The sequence below is a fragment of the Mytilus californianus genome, unplaced genomic scaffold (genome assembly GCF_021869535.1).
Source record: "Mytilus californianus isolate M0D057914Y unplaced genomic scaffold, xbMytCali1.0.p SCAF_6, whole genome shotgun sequence".
Taxonomy (NCBI): domain Eukaryota; kingdom Metazoa; phylum Mollusca; class Bivalvia; order Mytilida; family Mytilidae; genus Mytilus; species Mytilus californianus.
This window is the reverse complement of record NW_026262712.1, coordinates 171442-191463: the sequence shown is the minus strand read 5'-3', so window position 1 is coordinate 191463 and position 20022 is coordinate 171442. Positions and strand designations below refer to the sequence as shown.

Sequence of the window (20022 nt, the reverse complement as noted above, 5' to 3'; positions counted from 1 at the left end):
AGACTGTAAAAAAGCCCTTGTTTTATAGTATATAATATATTTATATGAGAAATAAATACATCTAACTTATATTGACTTGAATATATTTTCCAACAGCATTAAGGACCTGATTGTCTTCACAGCTTAATAAATATATGATTTTTTGCTGATTGTCCAATAAAGAAAAGTTTGGAATTTTATGGTAAGCAAAGTCAAAGAGAGCATCTCTATCAGATTTAAATTTTTCACATGAAGTTAAAAAATGGATTTCATCTTCAACACAGCCAGAGGAGCATTTTTTGCAAATTCTTTCATTTCGTGGAATATTTGAAAAACGGTCAAATTCTATTTGAAGCTTTTGAGCAGATTTACGTAATTTACAAATAGCTCTTCTAAAATCAAAGTTCTTAACCAAAGAGAGATAATTTTCATAGCTAAAATTTTGTTTAAATTTCAAATAATTGAACAATTTTCCATCAGAAGTATTTTTTTGGCTAACATACCAATTGTTAATATATTTAGTGTGAATTAATTTGTTAGATATATTCATAAATTTATATGTATATGTATTATGCTATTGTGTTGTTTTTGTGAGTGGGGGGCTTATAATGTTTATCGGTCGTCCCTCTGTCTGTATCGCTCTGCTCGGCTCTTAATAAAATTGCATATCATGGCTTTGTGACGTCAAATACGTTGACCCGGCCTTAATAATTTTGACCCGGACATATCACCGACATCATAATATATGAACCGACGTTGATAAGTTTGACCCGAACTTATCACGTCATCTTCCGGTTTGCTGGTGAAACAAAGAAAACACTTGTTTCCATATGTATGATGCTATTGTGTTGTTTTTTGTGAGGGGGGCTAATAATGTATATGTATTATGCTATTGTGTTGTTTTTGTGAGGGGGCTAATAATGTATATGTATTATGCTATTGTGTTGTTTTTTGTGAGGGGGGGGGGGGGGGGGGGATAATAATGCATATGTGTTATGCTTTTGTGTTTTTTTTGTTAGGGGGGCTAATAATGTATATGTGTTATATGCTATTGTATTGTTTTATGTGAGGGGGCTAATAATGTATATGTGTTATGCTATTGTGTTGTTTTTTGTGAGGGGGGCTAATAATGTATATGTGTTATGCCGGCTATTGTGTTGTTTTTTGTGAAGGGGCTAATAATGTATATGTGTTATGCTATTGTGTTGTTTTTTGTGAGGGGCCTAATAATGTATATGTGTTATGATATTGTGTTGTTTTTTGTGAAGGGGCTAATAATTTATAAGTATTATGCTATCGTGTTGTTTTTTTGTAAGAAGGCAAACAATAATTAAATATATAATGCTATTGGATTGTTTTTGTAAGGGGGCTAATAATGTATATGTATTATCATGCTAATGTGCTGTTTTTGTGAGGGGGCTAAAAATGTACATGCATTATGCTAATGCGTGTTTATATATTGCATGCGGGGGGGGGGGGGGGGAGGGTCTAATAATGTATGTATATATTATGCTATAGTGTTGTTTTTATTAGGGGGTGCTTATAATGTATATATATATATTATGATATTGCTTTGTTGTTTTGCTGGGTTATTGACTTTTGCCATAAAATCATATCAATCTGACTTTGATAATAAAAGGAGCTACTATGTGAATTGATGGTCAAATCGGAAAATGTCAATTATGCTGATTGACTCGTTACATATATATATATATCTCCTTGTCCAAATCTAACTGGATAGCCTCAATATAAAAACAAATATATAGCCTCAATATAAAAACAAATATATATATATATGTTGTGTACAAGATATAAGTTTGTACAAATTATAATTTGTACAGGGTTTTTGTACAATTATAAGTTTTTTTACATACCTTTGTGAACCAGGTGATAAAAGTTTATCTTCTAAACATGCTAAAATTTATCAGCTTGAGGTCTTAAATTCAAATTTATATACTTCAACTTAACATTTAGTGCTATTCTCCTTGTCCTATAACTGGAAATAAGGATACCTGAGTGGTTTAAATTCTATTTTTACTTTTCTCTTTATACTAAAATCATATCCATAAAAAGACATTTTGTGTTCTTATAATGATTTTTGTATCAATGCTCAGTATTAAGCTGCATCATGTAATCATGGAAATATGACAGAAATATGCGAAACAAAAGACTGTGTGCTTGTATCATCCATTTGTGTTGAGCGGTTCATAAAACACTGATAACTTGTACAACCATTCTGTACAAATCATAATTTGTACAACATTACAATTTGTACAACATATATTACAATTTGTACACAACATATATATACATTAATGTTAACTTTTTTGAAAATGCAATCAATAAAATTATTACTCTAATGAACCACTATTGTCTTATTAGTTTATTATTTATTTTTTTATGTTATGAATAATTACATTGTAATTAATCTGCCCTTCAAAGGGCACCTTGGTTGGTTGATAAAATTATCTGTTTCTGTATGTTTGAAGGTCTTGATGGGTTTTACGGAAAAGAGAACAATGTGCCAAAAGAAATGAAGAATAGAGAAAAATGGGTCAAAACTTAGAGAATTGCGATTAGAATAGAATGTTGCACAAGTCATTCCATAAAAAATCACTAAAATGGTCCTATGCAGGAGGATATCCTTAGGCATATAAAATTTGTAATAAATCCCATAACTTTGGAATGACAGATTAGAAAACAACTTTCACGATTTTTTATGAAACCATTTTCTAGATTTTGTACGACTTGTGATTGAAAACCGGTTAGACGAACGGACAGACGAACAACGCTATATCATAACACCTCCGTCGCATAATAATGTAAAACTATTAGGGTAATTAATTATTGTCTCTGGAATTATGATAGTTTGTTATGCCTACACAACTTACACGGCGTAAACAATCCAATGTGCGAGTTTCTAAATGGTTTGTATTCATGTTAGAAGAATTTGCATTTATATAGGTGACGACCATTATATTTTCTCAGAGGGCGGGGGTGCCATGAGGATTTTTCGCAGATGGCATTACAATTAAGACTTATTTCTTGTCCGGTTTATTTATTTCTCACTAAAAATGCAATTGTACTTAATGTTTCCGATATTTTGAGGAACAGAGTATTCATTTCATTCTGTCTTGATCAAGAGTGTTCTGTATTCTCTCATGGCATTGTGACATAAATCAATAGACAATCAAAATGATAATTTTCATTTCATCACAAACGGTTTGGTGGATTGCTCAGTCTTTAGTTATCTATGAAGTGTATTTTAGACTTTTTTTGTCCTTAAGTTTTCTATGTAGTGTATTTTGGACATGTTTGTCCTTTAGTTTTCTATGTAGTGTATTCTAGACTTGTTTGTCCTTTAGTTTTCTATGTAGTGTATTCTAGGCTTGTTTGTCCTTTAGTTTTCTATGTAGAGTATTTTAGACTTGTTTGTCCTTTAGTTTTCTCTGTAGTGTATTCTAGACTTGTTTGTCCTTTAGTTTTCTCTGTAGTGTATTCTAGACTTGTTTGTCCTTTAGTTTTCTATGTAGTGTATTCTAGACTTGCTTGTCCTTTAGTTTTCTATGTAGTGTATTCTAGACTTGTTTGTCCTTTAGTTTTCTATGTAGTGTATTCTAGACTTGTTTGTCCTTTAGTTTTCTATGTAGTGTATTCTAGACTTCTTTGTCCTTTAGTTTTCTATGTAGTGTATTCTATGTAGTGTATTCTAGACTTGTTTGTCCTTTAGTTTTCTATGTAGTGTATTCTAGACTTGCTTGTCATTTAGTTTTCTATGTAGTGTATTTTAGACTTGTTTGTCCTTTAGTTTTCTCTGTAGTGTATTCTAGACTTGTTTGTTCTTTAGTTTTCTATGAAGTGTATTTTAGACTTGTTTGTCCTTTCGTTGATCTTATATAATTACGAGGTTTGATAGTCCATTTGCTTTCTTTCTCACCTTTCGTTTCTCCCGACCCTCAGTTGGTTGGGTTCCTTTGGTAGCTCCAGTCCCTTTACTATCTTCTGTCCTTTTGGTGTCTTCTACCCCCTTTGGCATCTACCGGTCCTTTGCTATTTTGGTCTCTTTGGAATCTGCAGTCCCATTGGTATCGTCCGTCGTTTTCGTATCCTCTGTGTCTTTAATATCTCCCGTACCTCTGATATCTTCCGTCCCTTTGTTATATTCCGTCTCTTATATAATTATCTTCCGTCGCTACTATAATTATGTATCTTCTGTCCCTTTGGTATCTCCCGTCCCTTTGTTATATTCCGTCTCTTATATAATTATCTTCCGTCACTACTATAATTATGTAGCTTCCGTCCCTTTGGTATCTTCCGTCCCTTTGTTATATTCCGTCTCTTATATAATTATCTTCCGTCGCTACTATAATTATGTATCTTCTGTCCCTTTGGTATCTCCCGTCCCTTTGTTATATTCCGTCTCTTATATAATTATCTTCCGTCACTACTATAATTATGTAGCTTCTGTCCCTTTGTTATATTCCGTCTCTTATATAATTATCTTCCGTCGCTACTATAATTATGTAGCTTCTGTCCCTTTGGTATCTCCCGTCCCTTTGTTATATTCCGTCTCTTATACAATTATCTTCCGTCGCTATTATAATAATGTAGCTTCTGTCCCTTTGGTATCTTCCGTCCCTTTGTTATATTCCGTCTCTTATATAATTATCTTCCGTCACTACTATAATTATGTAGCTTCTGTCCCTTTGGTATCTTCCGTCCCTTTGTTATATTCCGTCTCTTATATAATTATCTTCCGTCACTTCTATAATTATGTAGCTTCTGTCCCTTTGGTATCTCCCGTCCCTTTGTTATATTCCGTCTCTTATATAGTTATCTTCCGTCACTACTATAATTATGTATCTCCCGTCCCTTTGTTATATTTCGTCTCTTATATAATTATCTTCCGTCGCTACTATAATTATGTAGCTTCTGTCCCTCTGGTATCTTCCGTCCCTTTGTTATATTCCGTCTCTTATATATATATATCTTCCGTCACTACTATAAGTATGTATCTTCTGTCCCTTTGGTATCTCCCGTCCCTTTGTTATATTCTGTCTCTTATATAATTATCTTCCGTCACTACTATAATTATGTATCTCCCGTCCCTTTGTTATATTTCGTCTCTTCTATAATTATCTTCCGTCGCTACTATAATTATGTAGCTTTTGTCCCTCTGGTATCTTCCGTCCCTTTGTTATATTCCGTCTCTTATATAATTATCTTCCGTCACTACTATATTTATGTAGCTTCTGTCCCTTTGGTATCTCCTGTCCCTTTGTTATATTCCGTCTCTTATATAATTATCTTCCGTCACTACTATAATTATGTAGCTTCTGTCCCTTTGGTATCTTCCGTCCCTTTGTTATATTCCGTCTCTTATATAATTATCTTCCGTCACTACTATAATTATGTAGCTTCTGTCCCTTTGGTATCTTCTGTCCCTTTGTTATATTCCGTCTCTTATATAATTATCTTCCGTCACTACTATAATTATGTAGCTTCTGCCCCTTTGGTATCTCCCGTCCCTTTGTTATATTCCGACTCTTATATAATTATCTTCCGTCACTACTATAATTATGTAGCTTCTGTCCCTTTGGTATCTCCTGTCCCTTTGTTATATTCCGTCTCTTATATAATTATCTTCCGTCACTACTATAATTATGTATCTCCCGTCCCTTTGTTATATTTCGTCTCTTCTATAATTATCTTCCGTCGCTACTAAAATTATGTAGCTTTTGTCCCTCTGGTATCTTCCGTCCCTTTGTTATATTCCGTCTCTTATATAATTATCTTCCGTCACTACTATATTTATGTAGCTTCTGTCCCTTTGGTATCTCCTGTCCCTTTGTTATATTCCGTCTCTTATATAATTATCTTCCGTCACTACTATAATTATGTAGCTTCTGTCCCTTTGGTATCTTCCGTCCCTCTGTTATATTCCGTCTCTTATATAATTATCTTCCGTCACTACTATAATTATGTAGCTTCTGTCCCTTTGGTATCTTCTGTCCCTTTGTTATATTCCGTCTCTTATATAATTATCTTCCGTCACTACTATAATTATGTAGCTTCTGCCCCTTTGGTATCTCCCGTCCCTTTGTTATATTCCGACTCTTATATAATTATCTTCCGTCACTACTATAATTATGTAGCTTCTGTCCCTTTGGTATCTCCTGTCCCTTTGTTATATTCCGTCTCTTATATAATTATCTTCCGTCACTACTATAATTATATAGCTTCTGTCCCTTTGGTATCTCCTGTCCCTTTGTTATATTCCGTCTCTTATATAATTATCTTCCGTCACTACTATAATTATGTAGCTTCTGTCCCTTTGGTATCTTCCGTCCCTTTGTTATATTCCATCTCTTATATAATTATCTTCCGTCATTACTTACTATAATTATGTAGCTTCTGTCCCTTTGGTATCTCCTGTCCGTTTGTTATATTCCGTCTCTTATATAATTATCTTCCGTCACTACTATAATTATGTAGCTTCTGTCCCTTTGGTATCTTCCGTCCCTTTGTTATATTCCGTCTCTTATATAATTATCTTCCGTCACTTCTATAATTATGTAGCTTCTGTCCCTTTGGTATCTCCCGTCCCTTTGTTATATTCCGTCTCTTATATAGTTATCTTCCGTCACTACTATAATTATGTATCTCCCGTCCCTTTGTTATATTTCGTCTCTTATATAATTATCTTCCGTCGCTACTATAATTATGTAGCTTCTGTCCCTCTGGTATCTTCCGTCCCTTTGTTATATTCCGTCTCTTATATATATATATCTTCCGTCACTACTATAAGTATGTATCTTCTGTCCCTTTGGTATCTCCCGTCCCTTTGTTATATTCCGTCTCTTATATAATTATCTTCCGTCACTACTATAATTATGTATCTCCCGTCCCTTTGTTATATTTCGTCTCTTATATAATTATCTTCCGTCGCTACTATAATTATGTAGCTTTTGTCCCTCTGGTATCTTCCGTCCCTTTGTTATATTCCGTCTCTTATATAATTATCTTCCGTCACTACTATATGTATGTAGCTTCCGTCCCTTTGGTATCTCCTGTCCCTTTGTTATATTCCGTCTCTTATATAATTATCTTCCGTCACTACTATAATTATGTAGCTTCTGTCCCTTTGGTATCTTCCGTCCCTTTGTTATATTCCGTCTCTTATATAATTATCTTCCGTCACTACTATAATTATGTAGCTTCTGTCCCTTTGGTATCTTCTGTCCCTTTGTTATATTCCGTCTCTTATATAATTATCTTCCGTCACTACTATAATTATGTAGCTTCTGTCCCTTTGGTATCTCCCGTCCCTTTGTTATATTCCGACTCTTTTATAATTATCTTCCGTCACTACTATAATTATGTAGCTTCTGTCCCTTTGGTATCTCCTGTCCCTTTGTTATATTCCGTCTCTTATATAATTATCTTCCGTCACTACTATAATTATATAGCTTCTGTCCCTTTGGTATCTCCTGTCCCTTTGTTATATTCCGTTTCTTATATAATTATCTTCCGTCACTACTATAATTATGTAGCTGCTGTCCCTTTGGTATCTTCCGTCCCTTTGTTATATTCCATCTCTTATATAATTATATTCCGTCACTACTATAATTATGTAGCTTCTGTCCCTTTGGTATCTCCTGTCCCTTTGTTATATTCCGTCTCTTATATAATTATCTTCCGTCACTACTATAATTATGTAGCTTCTGTCCCTTTGGTATCTTCCGTCCCTTTGTTATATTCCGTCTCTTATATAATTATCTTCCGTCACTACTATAATTATGTAGCTTCTGTCCCTTTGGTATCTTCCGTCCCTTTGTTATATTCCGTCTCTTATATAATTATCTTCCGTCACTACTATAATTATGTAGCTTCCGTCCCTTTGGTATCTTCCGTCCCTTTGTTATATTCCGTCTCTTATATAATTATCTTCCGTCACTACTATAATTATGTAGCTTCTGTCCCTTTGGTATCTTCCGTCCCTTTGTTATATTCCGTCTCTTATATAATTATCTTCCGTCACTACTATAATTATGTAGCTTCTGTCCCTTTGGTATCTTCCGTCCCTTTGTTGTATTCCGTCTTTTATATAATTATCTTCCGTCTCTACTATAATTATGAAGCTTCTGTCTCTTTGGTATCTTCCGTCCCTTTGTTATATTCCGTCTCTTATATAATTATCTTCCGTCACTACTTTATTTATGTAACTTCTGTCCCTTTGGTATCTTCCGTCCCTTTGTTATATTCCGTCTCTTATATAATTATCTTCCGTCACTACTATAATTATGTAGCTTCTGTCCCTTTGGTATTTCCCGTCCCTTTGTTATATTCCGTCTCTTATATAATTATCTTCCGTCACTACTATAATTATGTAGCTTCTGTCCCTTTGGTATCTCCCGTCCCTTTGTTATATTCCGTCTCTTATATAATTATCTTCCGTCACTACTATAATTATGTAGCTTCTGTCCCTTTGGTATATTCCGTCTCTTATATTATTATCTTCCGTCGCTATTATAATTATGTATCTTCTGTCCCTTTGGTATCTCCTGTCCCTTTGTTATATTTCGTCTCTTATATAACTGTCTTCCGTCACTACTATAATTATGTAGCTTCTGACCCTTTCGTATCTCCTGTTCCTTTGCTTTTTTTCAGACCCGTTGGTATCTCTCGTCGCTTTGGTGTCCCCGTCAATTCTTAGGTGGCTTCCGTCGGTTTGGTATCTACCGACCCTTTGTTATCTTCCGTCCCTTTGGTATCTTCCGTCCCTTACGTATCTTCCGTTCCTGTGGTATCTTCCGTTCCTGTGGTATCTTCCGTCCCTTTGATAAAATCTAAGGAACGGACATAATTACAAAATTTGAACTTTGACCAATGAACCAGGGAATGAGGTTAATGTCAGGTGACCTTGTCAGCAGGACATTTATAACTAACCCTTTACTATACATCTGTATACGTCTGTAGTTGACAAATCATTTTATATAGTATCTGAGAAACAGGCCAAATTACGAAAACAAGAACATTTTTAACCATTGTATATTCAATATATGGTTTGACTTGTTACTTATAAAATCTGAGAAACAGACCTTATTAAGAAATTTCCCACTGACCAATACACCATAAACATGTGATTTAGTACAAATGAATGGACGGACCTGTACACCTTACAATCATACTATATGTCAGATATAGTTGACCATTGTGCTATCGACCTGAGAACGAATCTTTCGGAAGCCAAATAGGTATGATAAAACGTTACTAAAGCCATAGAATCCAGCAAAACCTTAAGTTTTTAGTAACATAATTATTAAGTTATATATAATAATATAAACAATAGTACTATTTTCTTTATGAATAAGAAAATGTGGTATTAGTGCCAATGAGACAACTCTCAATCCAAGTCACAATGTTTAAAAAGGTACACAAGTTTCAGGTTATTGAGACGTTTGGTAGCATGCTGATATAAAATGAAAAAAGCCTGACTGTTTGTATAGTCACGAATGCTGCAACCATGTGCAAACCTCGAATAAAAGACTGCAAACAAATTATAAAGATCTTGGTAGCAATAAACCTTCAAATTCAAACTATAATTGATTCAAACATGTACGGTTAGCAGAGAGTAAATAAGTACGCTACACAAAAATCACACAATAATTGCCAAATTACGATAATGTAGGTGTTTGAGAAACATTCTTTAAAACAGGAATTTCATTAAAGAGTTATCTTATAAAGAATTATCTTATCGCGAAAGAACTATTTGCCTGAAATAAAAAGAACCGTCTCGTTTTGTTTGATGGATAGGTGATCCGGGGGTTCAGTAAAATTATCATAAATCATCTTTCATTCTACAATCTGAAAATTAGATAAAAATAGAATCGAGGAATGCCTATTGACATATTGATTTGATTATTTCAGATCATTTTTGTTGATATATTTCACTTAATTGTATTAAGAAGTATATATGTATACAGTATATATATATCTGTAGATTTAATAAATAGCGTTCCTGTGGCAAAAAAAAGTAAACTTTGTTATTTGCTGACTTTACTTGTATCATTGATACATGTATGTGCATATGTTACAGTGAATTTGTAAAATGAGGGATTTCGTAAAATCCCCAGAATAATTCGCGATTCTGCAAAATCACTAAAAGTTTCAGTGATTTTTGTATAATCCATGAAATTGTCAGGTATTTTATAATATCACTAAAAATAGTGTTAGGGATTTTGTAAAATCCCTGATTACAAGTTTAAACTTTATATTAGAAATGCGTTTTTCTTAATATGAAAATAGACCAATGATTTTGAAATACGTATTTTTGATAAACACTACTAGTTAAAACTATTGTACAGTGATTTATGAATAAAGGACATATATACTGATATTAAGAATACAATTATTTTATTTTGCATGATACATTTTGGTGACATCACCTGTTATTTACCCTGCTTTTCGACAGGCACACTTACATGTATTTTGTTCACATCTATTCCTTCGGAAGTTCCAGAACATCCCCATTTTGAAAAACTTTGTCCATTACAATGGAGACGATTTAATGGTTTGTAGAAAAGATAAGACATTGCCAATAAATACTGCTGACGGACTCAAAAACAGGGAACCAGTTCAGTGATTATACTTTATACTTTTTAGACAAAAATCAATTAAAAAGATTTAACAGCACAAAGCATCACAAAAACAACAAAACTAGAGGTAACGATCTAAAAGTACTTATAGCTACAGAACGCTAGTTCAATGTCAATTGCAATTACCACATAAATCATAGTTTTCAAGACTAAAACATCAATCAGTCAACATCCAATGGATTTAGTGTAAAAACATTCATAAACAGTCTGATAAAAGCATGCCCCTGCCCAATGCCAAAACGATGATCACATATGAATATAATTATAAAATTGCTAACCTAATATAATAAGTCGATATGGTATGATTACCAATGACGTCATACATAATAGTTCCTTCATAATATTAGTTGCCGATGGAAGAAATTTTATGGAATATTATTGCCTGTGGAACAAATATTAAAGAATGTGTTCCTAACGGAATAAAGGATATCGAATATTTGTTCCAACTGAAACACATATTTTGGAATTGTTTATAACAAAATTTCCATGGGAACTGTTAAGCGAAACAAATGTATATTGACAATGACAACACTATCCAACATAGTCCAAAGTATATGGATCTAAGCAACTGAAGGTCATAGTACAGCCTTCAACTATGATTGAAACCCATACCACATTATCAGCTATAAAAGGCCCAGACATTGCAAAAATATGAAACAATTTAATAGAAAAATAATAAAAATGTTTGTAAGCACTCACCTGGGACAGTGGTGTAACAATACAGCATAGAAATAATCTCCAATATTTATAAACTCATCGTAGATACCAGGATTAAAATTTTGTACATCAGACGCGAATTTCGGTTACAAAAGACTCAGTAGTGACGCTCAAGTTAAAAAGGTCAAATGCAGTACGAAGTTGTAAAGCATTGATAACCCAAAATTCATGAAGATTTTGCCAAATAAAGCTAAAGTAATATATTCCTGGGGGTAAAAAGTCCTTAGCATTTCGATAAAATCAAATATATACTATTGTAACAAGCAAATTGTGAAAGGTTTGATTTAATTTCACATATATATTTCAGGGGGAGAAAATATTTTGGCTTAGTATACAAAATGGTCTTTAAATATTATTGCTATATACATATGCACATTCATGGATCTACAATCTCGATACCTGTATCTTGGCAATGCACAAGGTCATGTTTTTCTCTGACGTCTTTACACTAAATCCATTGGATGTTGGATGTGTACTGATTGATAATTTAGTCTTAGATGTATGATTTTTTGTATTAGGTGTTAGTGGCTTTGAACTAGCTGCCAGTAATTGTGAGTACTCTCAGATCTGTACTTTGTGTCTTTTTGTTGTTGGGATGTACAAGTACCCGACCACGTCCACTCTGTGTTTTTGTTAGATGTATTTCTATCTGTATCCATCTGATGAGTTAAGCCTTTTTCAACTGATTTTTATAATTCGTTCTTATTTTGTACTGTTACACCACTGTCCCAGGTTAGGGGGAGGGTTGGGATCCCGTTAACATGTTTAATCCCGCCACATTCTGTATGTATGTGCCTGTTCCAAGTCAGGAGCCTGTAATTCAGTGGTTGTCGTTTGTTGCTGTGTTAAATTTTTTTTTCGTTCATTTTTTTGTCCATAAATTAGGCCGTTAGTTTTTTCGTTTGAATAGTTTTACATTTGTCATTTCGGGGTCTTTTATAGCTGACTTTAAATTTGCGGTATTTTTCTCATTGTTGAAGGCCGTACGGTTACCTTCAGTTGTTAATTTTTGTGTCATTTGGTCTTTTGTGAAGAGTTATCTCGTTGTCAATCACACCACATCTTCTTTTTTATATCTATGTTAAATGGCTGGACTGTGGTTGTTACTGGACATGTCTAAGGTGATACTTGTCTCGGCAGCTTCGCAAGAAAAGCAGAACCTGTACAGGAATGACAACACTACATATCTCAGCAACTATTTAATGTGTAATTTGATATCAACATGCATTCATTGCTTCATAATACCAACAAACAATTACTTTGTACATATATCTAAGTTATCAAAAATCACTGGTTTCTGATCATTTAAATAAAGGTTTAAATATCTAAAGTTTTTTTATGAATGCCACAAGACAAAACATGTATTTGGCCTATGGCTGTTTTCTGCTCTTTGAAACATTCTCCGTTTCCATTTTTTATTTTATTTGTACGTTATCTACAGCTAGTGACCTGTAGTGTATCATAAATCTATAATTTAATATATGATAACAGTAAAACAGAAACATCATAAAAAATGTTCCTGTTTACAGTTATATCACCTTAGTTACTTCAATACAAAGCATGTCTTGTACATACGGGAAAAACTTATTGAATACATTTGTTTGTGTCTTTGCAAAACTAATTTAACATTATAAAACTAGAGGCTCTCAAGAGCCTGTGTCGCTCACCTGACTATACTTTGGTTTAAGAAATCATGTAAAGATAGATAAAAATCATAACAGATACCCAAATAATGATTGAGGCCAAATTTGGTTTAATATTGGTCCCGTTATTTAATAAAATATCCTGGTGGCCATCTTGAACAGTAAATCGGCAACAAAGAAGCAACACTTGGTCAGCACCTCATAGGGAACATTCATGCCATGTTTGGTTTCATTCCATTCAGTGGTACTTTAAAAGAAGACATTTGTATGTATTTCCCATAGGGTCCTATGTTAAACTAAGTCCCCCCCTGGCGGCCATCTTGGATGATGGATCGGCTGCAAAGTAACAACACTTGGTCAGCACCTCATAAGGAACATTCATGCTATGTTTGGTTCCATTCCATTCAGTGGTTTTCTAAAAGAAGACATTTGTATGTATTTCCCATAGGGTCCTATATTAAACTAAGTCCCCCGCTGTCGGCCATCTTGGATGATGGACCGACTGCAAAGTAACAACACTTGGTCAGCACCTCATAAGGAACATTCATGCCATGTTTGGTTTCATTCCATTAAGTGGTTCTCTAAAAGAAGACATGTGTATGTATTTCCCATAGCGTCCTATGTTAAACTAAGTCCCCCGCTTGCGGCCATCTTGGATGATGGATTGACTGCAAAGTAACAACACTTGGTCAACACCTCATAAGGAACATTCATGCCATGTTTGGTTCCATTCCATTCAGTGGTTCTCTAAAAGAAGACATTTGTATGTATTTCCCATAGGGTCCTATGTTAAACTAAGTCCCCCGCTGTCGGCCATCTTGGATGATGGACCGACTGCAAAGTAACAACACTTGGTCAGCACCTCATAAGGAACATTCATGCCATGTTTGGTTTCATTCCATTTAGTGGTTCTCTAAAAGAAGACATTTGTATGTATTTCCCATAGGGTCCTATGTTAAACTAAGTCACCCACTGGCGGCCATATTGGATGATGGATTGGCTGCAAAGTAACAACACTTGGTCAGCACCTCATAAGGAACATTCATGCCATGTTTGGTTTCATTCCATTCAGTGGTTCTCTAAAAGAAGACGTGTATGTATTTCCCATAGGGTCCCAAGTTAAATTAGTCCCCCGCTGGCGGCCATCTTGGATGATGGATCGACTGCAAAGTAACAACACTTGGTCAGCACCTCATAAGGAACATTCATGCCATGTTTGGTTCCATTCCATTCAGTGGTTCTCTAAAAGAAGACATTTGTATGTATTTCCCATAGGGTCCTATGTTAAACTAAGTCCCCCGCTGGCGGCCATCTTGGATGATGGATCGGCTACAAAGTAACAACACTTGGTCAGCACCTGATAAGGAACATTCATGCCATGTTTGGTTTCATTCCATTCAGTGGTTCTCTAGAAGAAGTTCAAAATGTAAAAAGTTAATGACGACGGACGACAGACGCCAAGTGATGAGAAAAGCTCACTTGGCCCTCTGGGCCAGGTGATCTAAAAATAGCATGTCTATTTGGAGAATCGGCTTCTCTACAACCTCTATGACAACACTGTAGTTTGATCTGTGCAATTGAGCATTTCTTTGGCATAGAAAATACATATTTGTATTTGAATAAAGTAAAGAATAGCAAAGGGTCTTGTTCTAAAACAAATGGCACATTTATAGAACGAAAATATAAATCTTTCAACACAAGCTTACAACAGACAACCAGCTTTATGGGAGAATACAATAGAAAGAATATGACGTGTAACAATTTAATACTTTTCTAGCCTCCAAAGATCTCATATCAATCTGACTATAGAAATTTTCTAGCGCATACAGGGCTGTTCTCCATGCATTGAAACTAAACATTAAGACAGGGTTGTTCTCCATGCATTGAAACTAAACATTAAGACAGGGCTGCTCTCCATGCATTGAAACTAAACATGGTCTACAAGCATTGAAACTAAACATTAAGCTAGGGTTGTTCTCCATGCATTGAACTTAAACATTAAGACAGGGTTGTTCTCCATGCATTGAAACTAAACATTAAGACAGGGTTGTTCTCCATGCATTGAAACTAAACATTAAGACAGGGTTGTTCTCCATGCATTGAAACTAAACATAAAGACAGGGTTGTTCTCCATGCATTGAAACTAAACATTAAGACAGGGTTGTTCTCCATGCATTGAAACTAAACATTAAGACAGGGTTGTTCTCCATGCATTGAAACTAAACATGAAGACAGGGCTGCTCTCCATGCATTGAAACTAAACATGGTCTACAAGCATTGAAACTAAACATTAAGCTAGGGTTGTTCTCCATGCATTGAAACTAAACATTAAGACAGGGCTGTTCTCCATGCATTGAAACTAAACATTAAGACAGGGTTGTTCTCCATGCAATGAAACTAAACATTAAGACAGGGCTGTTGTTCATGCATTGAAACTAAACATTAAGACAGACTTGTTCTCCTTGCATTGAAACTAAACATGTTCTCCATGCATTGAAACTAAACATTAATACAGGGCTGTTCTCAATGAATTGTGATTTTACTTTTTGAAACTAAACATAGATATAGGAAGATATGGTATGAGTGCCAATGAGACAACTCTCCATCCAAGTTACAATTTATAAAAGTAAACCATTATAGGTCAAGGTACGGCCTTCAACACGGAGCATTGGCTCACACCGAACAGCAAGCTATAAAGGGCCCCAAAAAATTACTAGTGTAAAACCATTCAAACGGAAAAACCAACGGTCTAATCTATATAAAAACGAGAAACAACAAACACGTATGAACTACATAAACAGACGACAACTACTGTAATCAGATACCTGACTTAGGACAGGTGCAAAAAAAAAGTAAAATCACAAAAATACTGAACTCCGAGGAAAATTCAAAAAGGAAAGTCCCCAATCAAATGGCAAAATAAAAAAAAACCAAACACATCAAACTAATGGATAACATTTACTGCGGAATTAAACGTTTTAATGGTACCAAACCTTCTCCCTTTTCTGAAACAATAGTATAACATCACAACATAGAAAAACACATATTCTCCATGCATTGAAACTAAAAAATAAGACAGGGCTGTTAGCATTGAAACTAAACATTAAGACAGGGCTGTTAGCATTGAAACTAAACATTAAGACATGGCTGTTAGCATTGAAACTAAACATTGAGTTAGGGTTGTTCTCCATGCATTGAAACTAAACATTAAGACAGGGTTGTTGTCAATGCATTGAAACTAAACATTAAGAGAGGGCTGCTCTCAATGCATTGAAACTAAACATTAAGACAGGGCTGCTCTCAATGCATTGAAACTAAACATTAAGACAGGGTTGTTCTCAATGCATTGAAACTAAACATTAAGACAGGGTTGTTCTCAATGCATTGACACTAAACATTAAGACAGGGCTGTTAGCATTGAAACTAAACATTGAGCTAGGGTTGTTCTCCATGCATTGAAACTAAACATTAAGACAGGGCTGCTCTCCATGCATTGAAACTAAACATTAAGATAGGGTTGTTCTCAATGCATTGAAACTAAACATTAAGACAGGGTTGTTCTCCATGCATTGAAACTAAACATTAAGACAGGGTTGTTCTCCGTGCATTGAAACTAAACATTGAGATAGGGCTGTTAGCATTAAAACTAAACATTAAGACAGGGATGTTAGCATTGAAACTAAACATTAAGCTAGGGTTGTTGTCAATGCATTGAAACTAAACATTAAGACAGGGCTGCTCTCAATGCATTGAAACTAAACATTAAGACAGGGTTGTTCTCAATGCATTGAAACTAAATATTAAGACAGGGCTGTTAGCATTGAAACTAAACATTGAGCTAGGGTTGTTCTCCATGCATTGAAACTAAACATTAAGACAGGGTTGTTCTCAATGCATTGACACTAAACATTAAGACAGGGCTGTTAGCATTGAAACTAAACATTGAGCTAGGGTTGTTCTCCATGCATTGAAACTAAACATTAAGACAGGGTTGTTCTCCATGCATTGAAACTAAACATTAAGACAGAGCTGCTCTCCATGCATTGAAACTAAACATTAAGATAGGGTTGTTCTCAATGCATTGAAACTAAACATTAAGACAGGGTTGTTCTCCATGCATTGAAACTAAACATTAAGACAGGGTTGTTCTCCATGCATTGAAACTAAACATTAAGATAGGGTTGTTCTCAATGCATTGAAACTAAACATTAAGACAGGGTTGTTCTCCATGCATTGAAACTAAACATTAAGACAGGGTTGTTCTCCGTGTATTGAAACTTAACATTGAGATAGGGCTGTTAGCATTAAAACTAAACATTAAGACAGGGATGTTAGCATTGAAACTAAACATTAAGCTAGGGTTGTTCTCTGTGCATTGAAACTAAACATTAAGATAGGGTTGTTCTCCATGCATTGAAAATAAAGAATGGCAAAAACTTGGAAGACACCCACCAATATCTGGTTTGACATGTGTGTAATTTCTCAACATAATGAACGATTTGGGGAACACCATGTTGTTAGCAGCTGGACATCAGATATTTCCTGGTTTTAAGTTATGATTTAAGTAAAGGAATCCACTGTAAAAAACTTGTTGCAGTTGAAGAGTAATAACCTAACTAGATATCAATATGATATAAATTTTTTTTGAAAAATCCTTTTTAAAAATAATTTGGCAAAAATCAGGCATTTATACAAATTGACATTCTGTAAAAAAAATAAAACTATAAATAAACTATTTATCAACCAAACCTGGCATTTATTAAACATATTAACATTCTGTAAATAATAACTATAAATAAACTATTTATCAACCAAATATTAAAGCATGTGAAGTAATTATAAGTGAATTTTGAACAAGAATGTGCATGTCCATAGAAACGGATGCCCCACTCGCACAATCATTTTCTATGTTCAGTGGACCGTGAAATTGGGGTCAAAACTCTAATTTGGCATTAAAATTAGAAAGATCATATCATGGGAACATGTGTACTAAGTTTCAAGTTGATTGATTGGACTTCAACTTCATCAATAAAATGCTCCACAGGGCGCAGCTTGATACGACCGCAGAGGTCGAACCCTGAACAGTTGGGGCAAGTATGGACACAACATTCAAGCTTGATACAGCTCTGAATTTGGATTGTGATTAAATATTTGACACAGCATAGGTTTCTGACACAAAATGAATGTGGTCTAAGAACTTAAAAATTTTAAATTGGACATTCACCTATTATGGTCAAATATCCAAAATCTAAATACATGGTTAGATTCAGCATATCAAAGAACCCCAAGAATTCAATTTTTGATGAAATCAAACAAAGTTTAATTTTGGACCCTTTTGGCCTCAATGTGGACAAAGTTGATAACGGGGCCCAAAAATCAAAAATCTAAATACATGGTTAGATTCAGCATATCAAAGAACCCCGTATATTCAATTTTTGTTGAAATCAAACAAAGTTTAATTTTGGACCCCGATTTGGACCAACTTGAAAACTGGGCCCATAATCAAAAATCTAAATACATGTTTAGATTCAGCATATCAAAGAACCCTAAAAATTCAATTTTTGTTAAAATCAAACTAATTTTAATTTTGGACCCTTTGGACCTTAATGTAGACCAATTTGAAAACGGAACCAAAAATTAAGAATCTAAATACACGATTAGATTCGGCATATCAAAGAACCCCAATAATTCAATTTTTGATGAAATCAAACAAAGTTAAATTTTGGACCCTTTGGACCTCAATGTGGACCAATTTAAAAACGGGGCCAAAAATCCAAAAACCTAATACACGGTTAGATTCAGCATATTAAAGAACCCCAAGAATTCAAGAATAAAACCCCATTGAAATTGATCAAGAAATAAGCAATTTATACGAAGTATCTTCTTTTGCACAATACTGTGCAATTGAATATTTCTTGCTATTGCGCAATACTGTACAATTGACAATTTCTTGCTATTGCGCAATATTGTGCTATTGGATATTTCTTGCTATTGCGCAATACTGTGCAATTGAAGATTTCTTGCTATTGCGCAATACTGTGCAATTGAAGATTTCTTGCTATTGTGCAATGCAATTGAAAATTTCTTGCTATTGCACAATACTTATTATATAATAATTTACACATCCTGTTTGGTGTGTATCTCCTACCATATCATTATTATTTGCTTTTAAATATAAATCAGAAATAACCAACTTAAAATGGAAAATTTTAAAAGAAAAAAAAAATGAAAAAAAGAAAAAAAAAGAAAACCCCCCCCCCCCCCCAAATTTTTTGAACCCCCTTATGATTCATCACCCCCAAACTCAATCCCAGCCTTCCCTTTGTGGTATGGTACCTTGCAGTAAAATTTCAGAGAGATCCATACACTTGAACACAAGTTATTGTCTGGAAACTAGAAAAATGCTTATTTTTGGCCCCTTTTTGGCCCCCAATTCCTAAACGTTTCGGGCAATTACCCCCAAACTCAATTCCAGCTTTCCCTTTGTGATATGGAACCTTGTAGTACAATTTCAGAAATATCCAAACACTTACACACAAGTTATTGTCATGAAACTAGAAAAATGCTTGTTTTTTGCCCCTTTTTTGGCCCCTAATTCCTAAAATTTTGAGGCAATTACCCCCTAAATCAATTACAGCCTTCCCTTTGTGATATGGAACCTTGTGGTACAATGTCAGAGAGATCCATACACTTACACACAAGTTATTGTCTGGAAGTTACAAAAATGCTTATTTTTGGCCCCTTTTTGGCCCCTAATTCCTTAACTGTTGGTACCATAACCCCCAAAATCAATCCCAACCTTCCTTTCGTGGTATTGAACCTTATGGTAAAATTTTTTGGAGATCCATTCACTTAAACTAAAGTTAGAGTGCGAAAACCAATGTGTCTTCGGACGACGACGACGCCAACGTCATACCAATATACGACCAAAAAATTTTTAATTTTTGCGGTCGTATAAAAACTACCTTGACCAAAAACTTTAAGCTGAAGCAGGACAGACGGACAGACGAACGAATGAATGAATG

At 34.4% G+C, this 20022-nt stretch overlaps 1 long non-coding RNA gene across 1 annotated transcript; it reads right to left on the bottom strand.

Annotated features, from left to right (window-relative positions):
- Nucleotides 1-12540: 12540 nt before the first annotated feature.
- LOC127706947 (uncharacterized) lies at nt 12541-19240 on the bottom strand. Its single transcript, XR_007984667.1, has 2 exons — nt 13694-19240; nt 12541-13527 (listed from the first exon to the last, which is right to left on the bottom strand). It is a non-coding gene; the product is annotated as an uncharacterized LOC127706947 (long non-coding RNA).
- Nucleotides 19241-20022: the final 782 nt, after the last annotated feature.